Genomic DNA, 14,892 nt, shown 5'->3' on the forward strand with positions numbered 1-14,892 from the left:
AGAATTTGCTTGAGACATGTTGACCTGAGACACGAAGACCTATGGACACGAAGGCCTGGAACAGCAGCAAGAGGGGAATATGAGTCTGGGACTCCTGCCATGAGGAGAGCCCTGGGGCAGCTGGTGCCTATCAGCCTACAGACCAAAGCGCGTCTTCTTTGAAAGGAAGGTTTCTAGAATAGGTGCTCATGGTAGGGTGTTAGAGACACACCTAGTTTAGGCCTAGAGCAGGGGCCCACAAACTAGCCATGTTCCTTCAGGGTCTCCCCAGAGGAGGCCACTGCCCAGTTGGTTTGCTGCTCTGAGACTGACTAAGCAGTTACAGTAGCAAATGCCTTTGGTCCTGAGGGAGCTTCACTTCCAGGTCATGGAAGAACCAGAGAGCATGAAACCCAGAACCTGGGAATAATTCAGAAACAAAAGGGTACAAGGGACTGTCCAGTCTTCTTCCCTCAAGCAGGTTTGTTACTTCTGTGCTCTCTCTGCCATAGGAGAAGGTTGAAAATAAGTTCCCACTTCACCTTACACGGTGTGGACCAGGCATTGCCACACTAGAAACTGTGTCCTTGGGCTCAGGTCAGGAAGTACTCACTAAACTTCCAGAAGCTAGCTTTGTTCCAGCCAGATTTGGAAAGCGGCGACAAGCCAGCGAGCTCTGCAGAAAGTTTGGATGGCAGCTCCGGGGAATTCAGCATAGAGACCAGCAGCCACTCTGCTCTTTCCATGGCTGGCTAAACCCTGAGAGCCAGGCCCCATGTGGGACCGGACAGGAAACCTGACTGTGGATGTAAGCCCTGGGGAACTTCATTCCAGCCATCAGGCCAGAGAGAGAAACCAAGGAGAATAAGGGTGGGGTGGGGGTAGGGGCCCTATTCTGACCAGAGCTGCCCTCCCTCTCCAAGCAGCAGGGGCCTCCAAGACCTTTTGGGCCTCCTTGGCCCGAGGGGTGGCTAAGGAGGCATCCGTTCTGCATCACACAGTAAAGGGCAGGGCGCTGCACAACAACTGGATGTAATCAGTACCTTTGGGGGGGGGGGGTGTGTGTGCCAAAGCTGGTAGAGTCCCTTCTTCCCACTCCCACCCTGCCAGCCCTCACCAGAGCCTGAGGGCAGAGGAGACCAGCCTCCAGACTCCTCCTCTCTGACTTCTCAGCAATTTCGTCACCCAGGACGGGGCAGGGCTAAGGCTGGGGATTCCTCTGGAGTGACAACGAGAGGGATCTACAGATTGACCAGAGAGGCACTTGCGCCCCTTCCTCCCTGCCCAGGGCCCACGAGCTCTCCTCCAGAGACATCTGGATACTCTCCTTTCCCTCAGGAACCTGTTCACAGGAAACCAGGGGCATCGGTTGTTGGCACCTTGGTGTGATTTCAGCCTTTCAGCCTTGGGTCACTTCTCCCACAATAATGGCCTGGGCCTCTTGTTGGGACAGCATGACCTGAGCTGACTGAGCCCCCCAGGCGTCCCGCATGGTCACACTTTTCCTGAGTTGAAGAGGTCCAGGCACGGGGAAACTCTAGAGGAGATATGGGGATGGGAACGGGCTGCGGGATGCAAAGGCATCCAAAGGCGCTGAAACTGTATCATCTAACAGGATCTTGTCAGCTCAGGCTCTGACCCCCTGGAAGGATAGGCACTCCTCAGAGCCCTGTCCTCCGTCAAGGTTGCTCCTCCCCCACGCTTCTCTCAGGGTGAACTCTACAGCCTACAGTGCTTCTATCACCATCCATGTTCTATATTCTCAAATCCTTAGCTCCCCACTGAGGTCCCTGAATGCCGTGCCTGAGTAGCAGGCTGGTTTCTACCTGACACGTAGCTTCCAGTCCCCATGGCTCTGCTCCTTCTTCCAGAGCTTGATCAATAGTACCCCCATCCTCCTCGGTTTTACCACAACTAATGCCACGAGCCATCCTGGCCTCCTGGGACTCTCCCTTGCTTCCCACAGCTGTGCCCCTGCCTGAAACCTGCTGTCTATACTCTCCTCCTCTCCATCCATTCTGCCATTGCCTTAGTTAGAGCCCTGGAACCCTCACGTGTCTATGGGAATATTGAATGTTCCTATTGACTTTGGGGAGCCCTTGTGCATGGTTTCCCTGCTTAGAAAAGATTATTCCAAATAAGTTTAGTTTTGGTTTTTATTTTTTTTTTAAGATTTTATTTATTTGATGGACAGAGATCAAAAGTAGGTGGGAGGCAGTCAGAGAGAGAGAGGGGGAGGCAGGCTCCCCGCCAAGCAGGGAGCCCGACGCGGGGGCCTGATCCCAGGACCCCGAGACCTCGACTCAAGCTGAAGGCAGAGGCTCAACCCACTGAGCCACCCAGGTGCCCCAGTTTTTAGCTTTTTAAACATGAATTTAATATAAAGAATCAGTAACGAGGCCTCAATTTGTTGACTATCACCAATAATTATCACGCTGAGAAACTCTATTGGGCAACATTTTCAGCAAGGAGAGCTTTTAACGTCCCTGTACTCCTGGGTGCCATTTTCATATATGTCCTATCTTAACCATGTTTAAGTGGCACATTGTTCATTCAGGAGCATGAAGTGCTTCACGTTGTTGGGCAATCACCACCACAACCACCCACAGAATTCTTTTCATCTTGCAAAGCTGAAACTCTGTACCCATGAAACCCTAATTCCCCATTTCCTCCATGTCTCTGCCTTGGGCGACCTTCCTTCTATGCTCTGTCTCTAGGAGTCTGACTGTTTTAGTTACTTCCCATAAGTGGAATCACCTGAAGCCTGCTTAAAATTAAACATCTCGAGTTTTGACCTTGACCTCTCCTTTGTCTGCAATGCCCCCTCCTGACTTTCGGGCTCCCACTCATCTTTTAAGACCCAGTGTGTTTCCTCCTTTGAAGCATTCCTTAACTATCAAAGTCAAGTTCATAACCTCCCTCCCACCCATTGGCATTCCCACTGACCTAGCAAATACTTTAGCTTGCACATACCTGCAATGATTTACTTACTGAGACAGAGCTCCATGAGGCCAGGGACCCCCTGTGCCTTTTGTTCCTCACCAAAGCCTTCACACCCCACAGAGCTGGGCTAATTAACTGAATGATGTCCCCATCTCTCCTTCAGCCCCACCAGTCAAAGATCCACAGATGTCCTGGGATCCCCCTGACCACTTAGAATCTCTCTAGGCCCTGGGCTCAAAACCTTTTTCATTTCGTTACATTGGAAAAGAACAGTTCAGCTGCCTCCCAGGGATCCCTGAGATGTCCCCAAGTGGCCTACATGGCTTCTCCTCCGGCAAGCACAACTGGTGACTTAGGTGTGGCCACCGGCCAAGATCCTGTGTTCTGTAGGGGAAGCGCAGACAGGATGCCCACAATCCACTGATGCTGCCAAAGACGGGTGGTGCTTATGGCCTCTCCCCGCCTGGCCGAGATGGAGAGCAGGCAAATGTCTGAGTGAGGCCTAGAGCGGCTCAGGCCAGCCGGTACCTGCTGGCTCTGGGGTGGCCTGTGGGCTCTGCTCATGCCCTGCTGTTGTTACCACTGTCCAGGTCGTGACCCAGCCCCGTGGATTCCTGGTGTCAGGCCAGTGGCATCTCATGCGTGAGCAGCAAACCTCGACCATGTCTTCCAGCTTTCTAGTTGGAAATGCAGCAATGGGACACTGAACATTGGACAGAGGCAGCGAGTTTCCTATTACCAGTTCTGGAGCCTGACCTTTCTCTCAGAGGGAACAGTCCTTGCCAGAACTTCAAGCCTCAGTGAAGATTTCTACTCAGGCCCCATGTTGAAAGCCCAGACGACTGGCCTTCACTGACTGTCTCGTTGAAAAAAATGCTCAGAGGGGCGCCTGGGTGGCTCAGTGGGTTAAAGCCTCTGCCTTTGGCTCAGGTCATGATCTCAGGGTCCTGGGATCGAGCCCCGCATCGGGCTCTCTGCTTGGCAGGGAGTCTACTTCTCTCTCTCTCTCTCTCTCTCTCTCTCTCTGCCTGCCTCTCTGCTTGCTTGTGATCTCTCTCTCTGTGTCAAATAAATAAAATCTTTAAAAAAAAAGAAAAGAAAAGAAAAATGCTCAGAGGTTGATGGTATTTCAAGTCAAGTGCTCCTGATTCTGGCTGGGGCAGAGGTTCCTTCTTGCGAAGAGTAGTCAAAGACAGTCAGCTTCACACTTGCTGGGCGGAGAGGGGCTTGTCTGCTGACACACAGATTCCGGGGCCCCACTGGATAATCCCATCATCTGGTTCTGAACCTCTGGAGAATGGGGGCCCATAAATCCCCCTAATTAACAAGCTCCCATCCAGCCCCCGCAGGTAATTCTTGTGCTCGCTAAAGTTGGCAAAGCATTGCCTGCCCAGTCCAATAGCAGTAAATTCAACATGCTTCCCTTTCCTAGAACAGGAAGAGAAAACTCATTTCTGTCCCACAGTTCATATTTCAGCACAAGTGTCACAATCATTAAACCACCTTCCCACGAGAACCGTGGTCGTGTATTTGTCTCCAGAAATCCTATGCAGAGGTGCGTGGGTGGGCGTGGTGGAGGGTGGTCTTTGCCCTTGAAGGAGGTTATGAAGGAAGAGGCAAAGGAGAACACAAGAGGAAGGTAATGAGAAAAGAAAGGGGTTTGTCTTTCAGGCAAACGGAGAGCCCAAGACCCGTTAGCCTGTGGGGTCACAGGAAAGATGAAGACTGACAAGGGGCCTGACGGCAATATAAAATCTCATGCCACAGCAGGGCTGGATCTCAAAACATTATACTGAGTGAAAGAAAGCATCACAGAAAAAACACACAGTAAGTTCCATTGATATGTGAATTTTTGAAAACTAGCAGAAGCAAATAGCAAATTGCATAGGAAGGTATACTGGGCCATGACATTGTAAAAAGCAATAAAAGAATGATGGTCCTGGAATCCAGGCGGGTCCCCTAAGCTACCTCAGTTGAGACCGGGGACGACAAGGAACCTAAAGGTACTGATCCATTTCCAGTTCTTAAGCAGGTGGTGGGTGGGCACTCAGATGTGGTGACAGGTACCTAATGTAGATGGTTTTGCATAGATGACATATGAAGGTTTTTAAACATACATATGAAATAATGAGCAACATGAATATGAACATGACTTGTTCATCAAATTCTGAAACACTAGGAAAAGGAAGCCCCTTGTGGAATTTGTGGCTGGTACTTCTTGAGTGAATAAAAGGAAGTCCCTTTCACCAGGGGACTGTGGGTGTCCTGTACTTGCTACTGACTAATCTTGCCTCTGGGACAGGGATGTGTAGGTAAATGAGGTCTTGGGCACCTGATCAGGAGAGGAAATACAGTGTCCAGGACCGCAGGGTTTGGGCTGAGAGCCAGGTAGCAGAGCCATGTCTTGGAGGGAGAGGGGACAAGCCAGGGTCAGTAAATCCAAAGAAGCCAAAATGGGACAGAGGAACTCAGACTAGAAACCAAGCAAGTGGACCAGAGGAGCAGGAGTGAGAGAGGGTAATCCAGTCTGTAAGGGGCCAGCCTGTAAGAATTCTCTAAGCTGGATATGGGCTCCCTCTGGGACTAAGGGTGACCTGGTCTGTGGCAACCTTCTGGAAGCAGACCTGACACGAAGGTGGATGTCTGCCCCAAAGGTGACATTAGTAGACAGAGCCACAGATGGCCAAGAGCAGCCCCCCAGAGCAGAACCTGAGCTGGCCCCATTAATCACACCCCTGCTCCCTTCAGGGACAGAAGCAGCCTTAGAAGCAACCTGTCCACTTTGTGGCTCAGTGTAGAAATCCCTTCTCCAACTGTCACATACTTCCCAGCTCTGACTATTTCAGAGGTTCAGGACCTCTGGAGGGTTCTGTCCCATTGCAAATATTCATGCTCTCTTATCTAATCCTTCGTTCAGAGCTGAATTTCAGCCTCCTTGGCATATTTCCCCACTTGAGTCATCTCTGCTTTCAGGAGCTATGCAAAATTAGCCAAATCCCTTCTGGACCCACCAGGTTAGCAGGGCTATGGGTTCCAGCCAATAAGTAGAACAAGGTCTGATAGGGGGATGGTTCAGTTGAACCAAAGATGTGCCAACCTGATGGCATCTCAAAGAAGGACTTCCTGCTGTCAACACACAGCCTCCAGCTGGTCAGGGCTGGCCAAGAGCTGCCTCACGGAAACCAGTGACCACGGGCAGGATGTCTAAAAGCCGCCCATAGTATCCCCCCACCAGCCACTCTAATGGACCGCATCTGCCCGTTTGTCAGGCCTGCATCTCAGCATCACCACCCTCTGTGGCCAGTCCTGCTTCGGCTCCCTGACCTTCACAGGTGTTTATCGCTAATGAATGTCCCGCTCACCAAGCCCCAGCTCAGCACCTGCTTCCAGAGAGCCCTGTCTGCTACAGAAAGGGAGTCTCTACTACAGATTAAATGAAAGAAGAGATGGTTTTGGACCCTCTAGCAAAGAAAAAAAAATAGTGTTTCCATTTTTGGATACTTTATTCTCTGTAGCCTTTGCTAAGAATCTGGGGTTTCCCTAAGAGCTCTTTCAAAGCAAACAGGCAAGGATTTTATTTAAGAAAGAATCCTCTGCAACTCTCCAACCTGAGCAGGTGGTTCCAGTGAACAGTTCAGAATGGGCCAAACTCAAACACACTCAGCTCCCTGCCCCTTGGGGGGGGGGGTGGAAAAGCCATCATCCTCTTCTATTTATTGATGCCAGTATGGGATTTGCTAGCACAAACCAGCAGAACAACCTGGCAGTTTCCACTTACTTGGAAAGTGTTTCCTTTCAAGTTCAATTCCATTCCCAGTCCCAGAATTCTCAAAAGCCATAGCTCCCCGGTTCTCTCTCCTCTAGACCCCACAGTACTGATCGTTCTTGCCTCGTTTTATGTAATTAATTATATACCGCTATAGGACAATTTCTCAGGCTACTAGCTAGTCAGCTCATTTACTTTTCCCTTGATTATTATTTTCTACTAATAACGAAACAGCAACCAGCTAGGATCCTGGAATTTTTAAAAATTTTTATTTATTGTTTATTTATTTATTTTTTGGTAGGAAGAAGACTGTACCAGTCTTCCTCCTAGCATGGCTGTTGGCTTAAATTACAAGGAATGATTTCTTTGATTTCTAATCCTTTCCTTTTGTTTTTTCCTTAAGATTTTTTAAATTAATTAATTAATTCATTTATTTGACAGAGAGGGAGAGAGAAAGAGAGAGTACAAGCAGGGAGAGCATACAAGCAGGGGGAGAAGCAGGCTCCCTGAGTTGCAGGGAGCCCAAAGTGGGGCTCAATCCCAGGACCCTGGGATCACGCCCCAAGCGGAAGGCAGATGCCCAACCAACTGAGCTGCCTATGTGGCTTTCTAACCCTTTCTTTCTTTTTTTTTTTTTTTAAGATTTCATTTATTTATTTATTTATTTGACAGACAGAGATCACAAGTAGGCAGAGAGGCAGGCAGAGAGAGAGGAAGGGAAGCAGGCTCCCTGCTGAGCAGAGAGCCAGATGTGGGGCTCGATCCCAGGACCCTGGGATCATGACCTGAGCTGAAGGCAGAGGCTTTAAACCACTGAGCCACCCAGGCGCCCCTCTAACCCTTTCTTTTTAAGTGACTTTTGTTATCACCATCTCTTTATTATTACTTAAAAAGAAGTTCATTATATTAGTTTCCTATTGCTGCTGTAACAAATTACCATGACCTCAGTGGGTTAAAACAAACCCAAATTTATCATCTTCTAGTTCTGTAGGTCAGAAGTCCAAAGTGGCTCTCACTGGCCTAAAACCAAGGTGTCAGGAAGGACCCATTCCATTTTTGGAGGCTCTAGGAGAGAATCCATTTTCTTACCTTTTCCAGCATTTCTGGCTCCTGGCTCCCTTCCATCTTCAATGTCTGGTGGAGTCTTTCTCGGAGGCACCAATCTTCTGTGCCTGCCCCACCCCCTCCACATTTAAAGATCGCTGTGACTACATTGGGTCCACCTGGATAATCTCCCTTTCTCCAGGTCAGTTGTTTAACAACATCAATTTCAGCTCAAGCCCTTTTTGTCATGTAAGCTTACATATTCACAGGACTCAGAGGCAGACATCTTTGGGAGGTCATTATTCTGCCTACAACATACATGTTCACTGTAGGAAATTTAGAAATAAGAAAAGGTATAAAGGAGAATATATAAACCACTTCCAATCCCACTGCCCAGAGATAACCAAAAGTTTAGTGGATATTCATCCAGTCCTTTGTTCCGTGTGTGGTTTATTTTTTCCTTTCTGAACTAGATTTGGATAATACTATGGTGTTTAATAGTTTTCCTTAATAATATACATATATTTCCATGCTATTTAGTATTTTGCTACATTCCATTTCTTAATGGCTATCTAGGGTTCTACTGCGTGGATGTCCTCTAATTTAACTTAGCGAATCTTCTGTTGCAAGACACATAATTTATCTCTAACTTTTCCTTATGCCTAATAGCCCTGTGGTAAACACCCCTAGAGCTACATCTTTAAACACATTCTTAGGATCCATTCCCTAAAGGCTGAGTACCAGTCATATCATTTGTCCCGCAAAGTGGGATGTTTCTGAGAATGGAAAGGGGTGATCTTAAAAATTAACAGTCATTAATAATTAACAATAAGCCAGGACTGAAGGGGGGCACAATACGTATTCCCCACCTGGCCTCCTGAAATGTTGCAAGGATTCATCTTCCCACCAGCAGCCCCCAAGAATCCTTGCTCTAAACCCTAACCAAAACTGACTGTCCTCCTCCTGCCCCCCGGTTGCATCTTCCTAAAACTGAGAACCACACAGGGGCGAATGCCACTGTAACTCTCACTGGAGCGGTGGCAGTCGCAGGCCTGTTTCTTGTGGCAGGGAGAGGACAGCCAAGTCATTCTAGGCCCTCATTCCCATTGATTTTACTTAAGGTGAGTCTATCCTGGCTCCCAATGGAGCATAGGCTGGATCAGCTTCAAGGCAGTGGTGACCGACCTCCCCTCCCTACAGAAGGGTGCAGGTATGGGCTCAGCTAGAAGAGACACCTTCCCACAAAGCTCCCCCAGGCCCGGGACGGTGTTCCCCGGGGAGCCCTACAACAGGACAGTATTCTCTGAGCAAATTCAACCAACAAACTTGCCTAAGCAAGAAACACGGACCCTGGCCAGCCAGGAGCAAGAGCCTGAAGCTGCCATCTGTTTCCTACATGGAGAGTGTTTCAAGGACCAAGTTACACTTTCTCATCAGAGGACTTCCTTTCAGACAGAACCCTCGGAAACCATCAACTGTCTAGAACACACTGAAATAAGGCGGCTGCTGAAACCACAAAAACTAAAAGCCTAAATTCATTGTGAAGATGTTTCTTAACATTCATATGGGGACTTTTTTCCTTCTTTTTTGTATTTGCTTGTTTTGTTTTGTTTTGTTTTTTTAATTGTAGTAGAGGTTCTTTGAATCAGGCCGCCAAGATGACCAAATGCTCTCTGGGCAAAGACCCAGGCTGATGCACCAGGGTGCCTCGCTCGGCTTCTAGAGACTGAAAAACGGGCATTGTGAATGCAGACACGGAGATGAGAGAGCAAGTCCTCAGACTTCTCGCCACAGACATTTCTGACCCTCTGAGTCCAGTAACCCAGAGGCCACGCGGGTGACATTTGACTCATTCTTGTTGATTCATGGGCTGGAAAAGAAACCCAGGTGGGCCCTGGTAGCAATCTAGTTCTGGAGCAGTTTTACTTGCAAGCAACTGGCTGGCTGCCTAGAGAGAATGTAAGCCTTTGGCAACAAAGGAAAACGTTCCCGGTGACATTTTGTAAGCATACCTGCAAACTGGGCTCTGTTTGTCAAGCTGGAAAATGGCAAACTGGGCTCTGTTTGTGAAATGAGCAAGAGGCAGAGCCGGCTAGCCTGGAGCACGGACTGGCCGGTCCCCAGATGTCTAAAGCTGGGGCATTACCTCTGAAATAACTGTTCTGCTTAAATTTCCACTTTGATGTCTTAGCGCAGATGTTCTTTTGGAGATCTAGTAGGCTGTTTGATACAAGCAAAGGCAGAGTTGGGGGATCGCCACCAGCCTCAAAAGAGAGCCCCAGCAATTTGGAAGAAGAAAACACTGACCTGGAAGGTGAAGTGTTTTGGAATCCTTGCAACAAAAATCAGCTTCTGTATTCAGAAGGATGGGAGCCAGAAGGTCCTGAATCCAGACCTATAGCAAGGCTTCCCACATGCTCTGTGGGCCTTGGGCACGTGGATTTCTTGTTTTCTCTCTCTCTCTCTCTTTTTTTTTTTTTTTAAGGATTTTTATTTATTTATTTGACAGACAGAGATCACAAGCAGGCAGGCAGAGAGAGAAGGAGGGGAAGCAAGCTCCCCACTGAGCAGAAAGCCCGATGTGGGGCTCAATCCCGGGACCCTTAGATCATGACCTGAGCTGAAGGCAGAGACTTAACCTACTGAGCCAGCCAGACACCCCTTGTTTTTTCTTTTTTAAAAAAAACCAATTTATTAAAAAACAACAACAACAAAAAACTTTATCTAAAAATAAGACCCAAATAAATGAAGAGAACAACAACAAAAAAATTATTTATTTATTATTTTAGAGAGACAGTGCTCACCCATGTGCACGCACAAATGCCAGCACCGGGAGGGAGAGGGAGAGAGAGGATCCCAAGCAGACCCTGCACTGAGAGTGGAGCCTGACTCAGGGCTAGATCCTAAGACCTTGAGATCATGACCTGAGCCGAAATCAAGAGTTGGTCACCTGACAGAGTTACCCAGGTGCCCCTTCCAGTGAATTTCTATAAAGATATCTTTGGATGCTAAAGACAGGGTTAGGTAGAGAAGGGATAAATGTTTAATCTATTCTTATCTCCTAGGCCCTAGACCCCTAAATTCCCAAATGTGTGTCATCTGTTATAGGTTCTGACCCTGGTGAGAAGACCGACACAGCTGGCTTCAGGCCTTTGCATCCTGTGCGTTTGCAATTCCTTATCCACTGACCTACTCTGTCTCCTCACTCAGGTCTCTGCATGAATATCACCTGCTTATAAAATTTTGCCTGATGAATTACCTTATCAGAAGTAGCCCTACCATCCCCCTGCCTGACTTCTCTTTGTCACACTTAATTAGTACTCTCCTTTATGTGATATATTTAAGTGCCTAATACCTCATCTCCCCAGTTGAAATATAAGGTGCAGAATGGAGACATTTGTATTTACAGCCAGGTCCCCAAGTCTAAGGACAGTGCCTGGCACCTAATAAGAGTGCAATAAATATTTGTTGAATGAGTGAATGGATCTTAAAGTTAAGGTAGAGGCAAGCACCAAACAGCCGGTCTTTCACCAGACAGATAGGGACTCACCTGAGAGGTATGCGGGAGAGGAGCAGGGTTTGAAGTGGCTTTGGGGATAAGATGGGGTGGGGAGAGTGCCAAGATCCATGGCTAGTGGCCCCACAGTTGTAGACAGCACAGGTGGACACAGCCCAGGGGCTGTGTTTGGCAGCAGCTCTGGTCAAACCCTGGCAGAGAACAGCCTGGTTAGAACTAGAAAAGTCTAGAGGAATTATTTGACTACTGAGCAAACTGATGTCCAGAGAGGCTTACGTGGCAGAGCTGGGATTCACGCTCAGGTCTATCGGACACCAAGTCAACTCTTCTCTCTAAAAGGCAACATGGCCACTCCAACAGTGGGAGGAGAGAATCTCAGGAAAACTGCTCTGTAAACCTTTAACCAGGGGCTACTCTAAAGGTAGAAAGCAGCCTCTAAACAATATTTCCTCTGAATTTTTACAATTCTCTATCACACAACAACTCTGAACTTTTCTATAACAGCATTGTTCAACAGAACTTTCTACAACAATAGAAATATTCTATTTCTGTGCTGTCCAGTACAGAAACCCCGCGTCACATGGAGCTAGTGAGCATGTGTGACTGAGGAAGTGAATTTTAAATTTTAAATTGGAGAGCGGGGGGGGGGGGGGGGGGGGGAGAGGGGGGGGGGGGGGGAAAGAGAAAGAGAGGGAGAGAGAGAGGGAGACAGTGTGTTCGGGTGTGTCCTGGTTGTAATGTCTCCTCAGAGCCACAAGATGGCACCATTGCTCAGCCTCTGCTCTGAAAAGCCAATCCAGGGGTTTAGGATTCCCCCTATCTCCTCCCTCTCTTCCTGTCTCTGCCCATCTGCCTGCTTTAGGTCTTTCTTCTTCCCCACCTCCTCTCCCCCACAACGCTCTTCTTCAGTCCTGACTTCATGACTCTCTGGTGGCCCAATATGACAGCAGAGTACCTTGTGCAAAGCTAGGAGCAACAAGGGTCCCTGAGATTGGTATTTGGCTACAGGAAGCACAGTGCTTGGCTCATTGGCCATGACTGGAAAGGCACTCCGGATCCTGCTGTGACTGCCCTGGAACCCGTCTGTGCCTTGGGAGGCCTTCAGGGACAATCTTGTTCACTCACTCTTCCCCTTACTGCATTCTCCCTATCAAGACCCCCCGCCCCAATAAAATGTCCCCCACTTAACGCCACCACGCACACACACAAATCTTGGAAGCTCCTGCCCTGGGATCCTGTCCCAGAGGTCATCACCAGAATGTCTCCGGAGAAACTATAAACGCAGAGAGAATATCCCCTGGTGAGGGTTCTGTGGTCTCCTTTGTTATTTTAGCCTAAGGACAAAGCCTCCAGCTTGGGGATGGTGGGTGGAGCTTGCAATATTTTTCTAAGATTTTTGCAGTTGGGGAATCAATCCCCAGGGACAGGGCAGGGCTGCAGGCTAATTCCAGTACAGTAGGATCAGGACTCTGAAAACACAGAGGAAACTTCAAAGCTTTTCCGGGAATCTGAATGGGAAGGGGCCCTGCGGAAGGTGGCTGTCAGCTTTGCAGGAACTGCCTTCTTGCTTTGAGCTGGGCCTGCTGCTCTTCAAACACATTCAGACAGTCCCTGCTCAGCTCAGCGGACTCACAATTCACCAAGGCCCTGAAGGCAAACACAGGGAGGGCAGGGCCCCCTAGAGCTGGGGTCTGGTTCTAAAAGTTCTCTGGCCTTAAGAGTTGAGGCCGGTTTGATCTCTGCAGAGTAAGCCTGTCGCCACAGAAACTCACCCACACCTGTCCTGCCTCCTTCCCAAACCTGGTCAAACTCTGACACAGCTGCTTTGCAGGGAGTGATCAGAATTACGAATGCCAGAAGGTCATTTGAGGTAATAATTAGGACAGTCATTAATTTCTAAGGCCTAAGTGACTCATTTATCACTGATATGCACAGAAATCAAAGGAGGGTATTTATAGCTTAGAAACAAATCTCCCATTCTTTCCCTTGTTATAATAAAAAATAAAAGGCTCCAGGGCCTTCTTCCTTACCCATCTCTTTCCTGCTGGTCCTGTCTTAACTGTCCTCCTACAAAAACCAGCCTACCTCTTCCTTCTCTCTACTCTTGTTCTTTCCTCTTGAACAACCACGCCAGGTCCAGTTGCTGTCTGCCCGGCTCTGAGGGTCTTGGCTCCGGAGTCAATGAGGCTGATGCCTCTATCCCCTGGGGGGCATCAGGTGGGCTCTCCTTGGAAACTTACCTCATCTTTACTTTGCCTTGGTATATAGATCAGTGCTAGTGTCAGACTGCCTGGGCAGGTTACAAACCTGGCCCTGTCACTTATTAGCTGTGTGACCTTGGGCATCTTACTTAAATTCAGTTTCCCAATCTGTGAAATAGGGATGGTAATTGCATCTAAGTCTGGCTTATGAGAATGACAGAAGACAAAATATGTAAAATGCTTAGTGCAGAGCCTGAGACAAAATAATTTGTCAGTATTTCAAAATCCGTATTTTGTTTTCAAGAACTTGTAGCAGCTGTGCAAACTATATCTTTCATGTTCTGTTGTGGCCTCTAGGAGATGATGTAGGATGCATGGAGCCCCTTGGGGGACCCCGTACTGCCCAATTGTAATAGGAAGCAGACCATCATATGTCTGTATGCTGGGGTTAGGGTGGAGAGATGGGGTCTTTAGCCTTAAGGAGGCTGTGAGATGGGCCCAGGTGAGTTTCTCAACCTCTGCACCATTTTGGTCCAGGTAATTCTCTGTGGGGAGGTGTCATCCTAGGCATTTTAGAATGTTTAGCAGCATCTCGGGCCTCTTCTCACTAGGTGCCAGTAGCAGTCTTCTAGTCGTGACAAAATGTCTCTAGACATCACCACAGGTCCCCTGGGAGGCAAAATTGCCCTTGGTTGAGAACCACTGGTCTATGCAGGTGGGCAAGTGTGGACGCCTCCCCCCCCCCCGGTGGAGCTAAGGTGAGGGGGCAGGAAGGCGCGCCATCAGAAAAGAGACTCTCCTGCCCAAGGCAGTGCACAGGCAGACTTCAGAGTTGAGGACAAAGGTTAGCCTTGGAAGATGAACAGCCCCACGGTTTTCTCTATTCAGAACAGGCCCAGTTGTTCGGGACACAGTGCCCTGCTTCGATGCGTACCTCTAGGTGGCCCATAGCCAGAGCTCAGACACATAATCCTGTCCAGCCGCAGCAGCCCTGGCGAAGGACCCCAGAGGCCCAGAATGCTCGCTGACCTTGGGCAAACTGCTCGACATCTCTGGGCCTTAGGAGCGGTATCTGTAAAATGACGACAAGAAGAGCATTTACCTCATAGGCTCATTAGGAGGCTTCAACAATGTATTATTTGTAAAGTTCTTAGAACAGAGTCGGGCACATGGCAAGTACTCAGGGTCTGTTAAATAAGTCCGAGCCCAAAAGGGAACCGCTACAGACCAGGAGACACAGGCTTCTCTGTAAGTCAGAATTTGCCCCTGCTATGACGTCAGGCCCAGCAGTTGCATTTCCTGTGGGCCCCTGGGCATCTGCTCCATGGCTGAAGGGGTCATGAATCCCTGGGGGACGCCCCTCCCCAACAGAGGTGGTTGCTCTTAAAATAAAGTTCCTTTAGACGGAAAACTCAGTGTGGACAGCTTCACAACTTCTCATT

At 48.7% G+C, this 14,892-nt stretch overlaps 1 protein-coding gene across 2 annotated transcripts in view; it reads right to left on the reverse strand.

Annotated features, from left to right (window-relative positions):
• Positions 1-10,530: 10,530 nt before the first annotated feature.
• Positions 10,531-14,892, reverse strand: part of B3GNT2 (UDP-GlcNAc:betaGal beta-1,3-N-acetylglucosaminyltransferase 2) — a 165,430-nt gene continuing 161,068 nt past the window's right edge. For both annotated transcript variants that reach the window (XR_009405374.1, XR_009405375.1), the window contains 2 exons: positions 14,385-14,522; positions 10,531-11,440 (listed from right to left, as the gene is read on the reverse strand). The gene's annotated coding sequence lies outside the window, so the exon portion shown is untranslated. The remainder of the gene's footprint in view (positions 11,441-14,384; positions 14,523-14,892) is intronic.

Source organism: Mustela nigripes, chromosome 7 (assembly GCF_022355385.1).
Source record: "Mustela nigripes isolate SB6536 chromosome 7, MUSNIG.SB6536, whole genome shotgun sequence".
Classification (NCBI taxonomy): Eukaryota; Metazoa; Chordata; class Mammalia; order Carnivora; family Mustelidae; genus Mustela; species Mustela nigripes.